The following is a 6,202-nucleotide window of genomic DNA, read 5'->3' as shown; positions in this document are numbered from 1 at the left end:
ATTTTGCCTGCAAAAAATTTTGATTAGTAATGTTCTCAATATCCTTTTGGGCATGAAGTAATTGACTAGACAATTTGCTTAAATCTATCATGACTGGTGATATAAAGCGGTCATGCATGTCCTCGTAAGTCCTCAGCCTCTCATTCATGGCTGAGACTTTAGCGTCGAGCGATGTGAAGGTACACATGTCGATCGATGTGGCTGGTTGTTTGTCCTTGCGAATGGTGTCCAGATCTTGCTGTAGTAGCTCGATTTTAGTGCTTAGCCAGTCCACGTTGTTGAGAGGGCAGTAAACGTCGTTTATCCTCGTGTCGATGTATGAGACTTCCCATTCATCCCTGTGTTGTGTTGAACATTGCGGTTCTGCAGGGATCTGGGCTATAGGAAGACTGACGTCGATCGATGTTGCATGTGGTGCGTCGATCGATGTTGAGGTCGTAGCTTCCTTCTCAAGTTGCTGACGTAAACTCTCAATTTATGTCCTCATCTCTGCCATACATCTGAAAAGCTCATAGTAGCCTCTATCCTAGGGCTGATGTGTATCTTCTACCAGTGTTTTGAGCTCCTCTCCCAGTTTCTCCTGAGCTCCACAAATACCAAACACCATCTAATCGATTTCATCTTTGGTGTAGAGTTCTGGTGCCAGTCTTGTGAGTGTGAAGGAAGTGGCATGTTCTGGAAGACAGATGTGGCTCTCTTCAAAAAGAGATCCTCTTTCCAGTATTTTCCTGATGTTGTCCTTTGTGACAGGTATCATCTCACCAGCTACGCCTCGTGCGTGTCCACGCTCATCTTTGTAGACTCTGTACTCGCCCCTTTGTTCCCAAGTGAACTTTCTGGCTCCATACATGTCAAAAGCGCGGTTCCCACATTCATAACGTCTGTCGATCGACGTCAGGTTATCCCTATCGATCGACGTTGGTGTTACCCTGTCGATCGATGTCTCTGTTGTACCGTCGATCGATGCTTGCCCTTTTGGTTGGCGTGATAGATCTGGATTGATCTCTGTTGTGGCGACTCCTACGTGGTTGTTAGGATCTGTTTGAATGACGTCTGGAGTGCCACGTTGCTGTGAGAATAGGTTGTCAGGTCCATTGGCTACTTGAAGGATGTCTGCTATGTCTTCTCTGGACACTTGTAAAATCCTTCCATCCATTGCACGTACGTTGCCATCTGGGTCCCTGAAAATACCAAATTCATCAGGTGTTAGAAAACCGTAATCAATGTTTTCATTATCATTCAATTTAGAAATAGAAAGATTAGGGTTTAGAGCAGTATCGATCGATGTAGATACAGTTGCATCGATCGATGGTAGAGTAATTTCTGCAGAACTTGTGTTCTTGAGATGATTGCTCTTCATGGATTTTTTTGTTGATGTAGAAGGAATAGTGTTCATCTTGTTTACTTGTGTGTTCGCTCTGATGTGTGTAGGTGGTTTCGGGGGTGCAAAACGATTTATATAGGTATCTTTAAACCTAGTTAGAGAGGGAATATTTTCCTGCTCCTGAATTTTCGCTGCGGTGCGAATATCGATCGATGTTCCTTTGTGGGTGTCGATCAATGTGAGTGGTTGTTTTGCTGGACGAGGGTGGGTATCGACCGATGTGGAGTGCACAGCGTCGAACGATGTTGGGAACATGTTTGTGAACTTATGTGTTTCAAGTCTTTCATCCTGCAAAGACATTTCTATTGCACGTTCTTTCCAATAATCCTCATCGTATTCCTCTGTATGTTCCTCGTTAGGTGAAGTAATAACAGTGTCAACTGCAAAACTTTCATGGAAACCACTGTCTGCCCAACTGCCTATGGAATAATAATCATGTCCTCTCTTGCTTGGAGGTTGGAAGGCAAAATGTTGGTAACAATGATTAGGTGAAGAGAAATGGTCAACTGGGTGCATTACGTCGAGTGACGTGTTGTTGAGGTCATCGGTCACCATTGACTCATTGGAATCGATCGATGGAAAGGTTGGGGTGTCGATCGATTCCGAGTACTCTGTTTCGTACTCCAATTCATACTCTGCTCCACAATGGCATGCGCCAATGAAGCCAAGTTCTTTCCCATAATCCAACGAATTAATGACCTTTCTCTTAGGTCGGATGGGGTCGTAGTGGATGTTTGGGTCTATGAGCGTTAGACACAATTTGTTTTTGTTCATGTCACATACTTCTCCTACTGTAGCTAGGAAAGATCTTCCAAGCAGAAGTGAAGAGTTCCAGCTAAGCTCTTATGATTCCTCCTAATCGTTTCTCTGAAAGATCCACGAATGTGAAGGATTCCGCTGAAGGTTCGATTGTCAAACCAAGCTGGTCTGCCATGATCCTAGGGAGGATACTAACTGATGCTCCTGTGTCACACATTGAATGGGGAAATTCAACACCCTTGACTACGCATGGTATTGCAAACTTGTCAGGATCACTCTTCTTCGTCAATGTGATCCCGTGTTTCATCTTCTCTCTGACTTGATGAAACATTCTCCTAATGTCCTCCTCAGTTGCTTTTGTTTCTCTGAAGAACATCCACAACCGGTGTGTGAAGTAAGCTTCATCAAAAGGTTTTTCGATTGGGATTCTGAGGACTCTTTTAGTGAAACCATCCATCTCCTTATCGTTAGCTTCCCTCTTAAGGTTGTTAGGAATCTTCTCCTTTCTTTTCCTTAACCTTCGCCCTTCTGCTTCTTGTTCTTCTTCAACTGATTCTGGTGAACTATTTAAAAGGTTGGGTTTTCGTTCGGGTGGGTTAGCTAATGGTTTAGGTGGTGGTCTGAGTGCATTGATGTAATCATTATCGATTGAGGGTAACCGCACGCGGTATGTCAGAGGTGCCTGTCGGTTGATGGGAGGAGGGGTGTGACGATCGACGTCGGACTCACTCTGTCGATCGATAGTTGGTCAACCGATCGATCGATTTTATCATAGAAAGGGGAGGGTGGGTGAGGATGCTTAGCTGCGAATTCCTCATGAGTTAAAATTTGAACTGCATTGCATTCAGTCGATTTAGCGGACGACGTCGATCGATTACTGGAGTAACCCGTCCATCGATCTTCGTCATGGTATGTCGATCGATGCGAGTTCATCGTCATCGGTCGACACCATTGGGATCCGCCGAGACTCATGGAGCTTTCGATTTTGAAGTCTCCTTCCTCGAGCTTTTCATTTCTCACCACTTGCCAGAAATCATCATCTATGATGGCATTTACGTGGTGTTTTCATTTGTCGGCTCCTGCCTCTCTAGCGAAAGCTTCTTGCCTCTTTATAGTCTTGTCCGTCTGAATTACTTGGGTTTCAAGTTTTCTCACCTGAGTCCTTAAGGTCTCGATTTTGGTGTTCAGATTGTTATAGGCGGAGTCTATTTTACCGTTGAAATCCACGGTGATTTGTTGTTGTCCCAACAGTACTCGATCAAGCATCTCTTCGATCTTGCTTTCCTGAGTCTGGGGTGGTGGATTTTGGTAGTAAGAGTTTGAGTAGCTTTTGCTGTTGTTGAAGGGTTTTTGAAATTGTGAACTTTGGTTACTTCTTTGGCCATTTCCAAAGAAGTTTCTGTTTCCGCCCTTGTTTCCAAATTTCTGGAATCCGGTACCTCCGATGTAGTTCACATTTTCTTCTCCTTCCGTATCTGCTACTTCTCCTTCAGCTGAACAGACTTGCTTCCTAAGAAGCTCGTGCACCACATCTAACTTAGCTCTTACGTCCATCTGTTCCTTCCCGATAGAGGCTACAGACTTCTTCTGTTCAGAGTCAGTGATTTTGGTGCTGCTGCTGTTAGCAAGGTTTTCGATAAGTCTAACAGCTTCCAACGGATTCCGAGTAGTGAAGTTTCCTTCACTCGCCGTATCAAGAGCCATTTGATACTGTAAGGCGAGACCTCGGAAGAAAGTGCTTAACAGCTGCACTTCGTTAAATCCGTGGTGTGGATAGTCTCGCTGGAAGAACCTAAATCTAATCCACGCGTCTTTGAAGTACTCTCCAGCCTTCTGCGAGAATGTCGAAATTTTGTTCCGAAGTTCTTCAGCGCTCGCCTCATCGAAGAAGTTTCGTAAGAAAGCATTCTTGCTGTCGCTCCAGGATGTTAAAGATCATGTGGTTTGCTGCCTAAGCCAGTGCATCGCTTCTCCATTCAGCGTGTATCTGAAGAGCTTGCACAGCAGGTAATCTTTGGGGACTCCTTCCATCCAAATAGCAGCGATTAGATCCTCGACCGTTCCAGATGGTCCATAGGATGCTCGTGCGGTAACCTAGAGTAGGGTATCTGCGACACGAGAATGTAGTATTGAGGCTTCAGCTCGAAATTCTGCTTCTGGATCTCCGGAAGTCGAATAGCTGATCTGTTGGAATAGTACTCATCTGGGCGATTGTAGTCGGCCAGTGGTTTTGATCGAGCGTCCTCATTTACAGGTTGAGCAGCCCCTGTAGCATCAGCATCAGGGATTACAGTCCCCTGAACATCTATTTTCTGACCTGTTGCATTACGCAGATGACCGGCCTGGTCATACAGGTTTCCGTTCTCGTCCTGAGTTAGAATAATAATGTTTACCATTTTTTACGACACGGTATCGATCGACGTATGCGGTGTAGTATCGATCGTTGTCGAACGATTGGGATCGATCGACGATGATGGTGTGGTGTCGGTCGATGGTTGGTTGTGCATATCGATCGACGACGAAGTGGTTGTGTCGAGCGATGTGGAACGTTGACCTCTACGGATGGTGCGTTCCAAATGAGCAGGATCGTTTGAGAACAGCAAGTCTTTCTCCTTGTTGCTTCTGGTACCGCTGGGCATGCACCTGAAAAGACAAGAAAAAAATTATTAGAAAGGAGGTAGAGAAAAAAATAAGAATCAATAACACTAAATCTAATGGCGATCAAAGCTCCCCGGCAACGGCGCCAAATTTGATACCACTCAAATTACCCTAAGGAGTGTTACTCTCATCAAAAGAGGTTCAGATGTAGTACTCAGGGATCGAATCCACAAGGAGCTAGAGAACAATTAAATCTCGTGTTTATTAATTCTAAAGGTTGCAAATGTTTAAATGAAATAGCAATAGTAACAAGCGAGTAAATAATAAATGTAACTTGGTTGGAAATGATATTAGATACAGGGCCACTATTCAGGTGTTGGAGATTATAATACCTATAGATGCCTAACTGTTGCATGCATGATATATTAGAGCTCATTCACTAAACTCAGTGATCAGCTGTCGCATGTACCACTGGTTAACAAACTAGATCTCGTGTCTCAATGGTTAGTATGCAGACAACGAGAGAGTGTCAATCGATGGTCTATTAAGACGTCCACCGATACACCTTTGCCAACGTCGATCGATAGTCAGTTGAGGACATCGATCGACGGGTTCTAGCCAGGCCTATGTGCGAGTATGAAATGCCCTACTAAGATGCTAAATTGGCGGTTAGCCCTCTCTAGCAATCCTAATATGATAGATAGATGTCAAGATGGGATAACAAGGGTGCTTGAGTATGCAATCCTATGATCAAGTTCTAGTTAGCAAGGCTAAAACAAGCAATGAATACAAATCTATCATGAATATCACAACAAGGTAGATCTATAGTTTGGGGCTAATCCAACAAACCTATCTGAACATGGATCTAACAGTTGAACTACTCAGATATAGCAAAGCAATTCATAACAATAGAGGAATAGAAACTCATAGTATAGATGAAAAGAAATAGAAACAAGGAGTTCCAATCACAAGTGATCTTCTCTCCCAAATGAAACTTGTAACAAAACTAGGTCTAGAAAAAAGCTCTCCGCCGTCAAAACACTTAGGCAGTTTATATTCTACTAGGTTAAAAACTCGTCAGGGCATTTTGGTAATTTGGCTTGGCCTTGGTTTTTAAGTCTGCTGAATCCAAAATGTCGCATCTGGTGTCTCGACATCGATCGATGGTACTTGTGTACATCGATCGATATTAATCTTCATCTGTCGAGGCATTTCCTGATATCGATCGTCAGCACTGATGCGCATCGATCGATTGTTCTTCCGCTCGTCGAACTCTAAGTGGTCAGCTCGGGTGAAATATCCTTTAAGCTCCAAAATGCTCCAAAGTCATAGCTTTACTTCAAAATGCACCTGAACCTGAAAACATACCTAGAAGAGTAGAAAACATAGATATATATATATATATATATATATATATATATATATATATATATAGTAAAATACTTATATACCACGGATAAA

General features: G+C 43.5%; 1 non-coding gene across 1 annotated transcript; it reads left to right on the top strand.

Annotated features, from left to right (window-relative positions):
* Positions 1–3,902: 3,902 nt before the first annotated feature.
* Positions 3,903–4,008, top strand: LOC125590957. The gene has a single exon (XR_007326954.1). It is a non-coding gene; the product is annotated as a small nucleolar RNA R71 (small nucleolar RNA).
* Positions 4,009–6,202: the final 2,194 nt, after the last annotated feature.

The sequence above is a fragment of the Brassica napus genome, chromosome C7 (assembly GCF_020379485.1).
Source record: "Brassica napus cultivar Da-Ae chromosome C7, Da-Ae, whole genome shotgun sequence".
In the NCBI taxonomy this organism is placed as follows: Eukaryota; Viridiplantae; Streptophyta; class Magnoliopsida; order Brassicales; family Brassicaceae; genus Brassica; species Brassica napus.
This window is presented reverse-complemented; position numbering and strand designations above follow the sequence as displayed.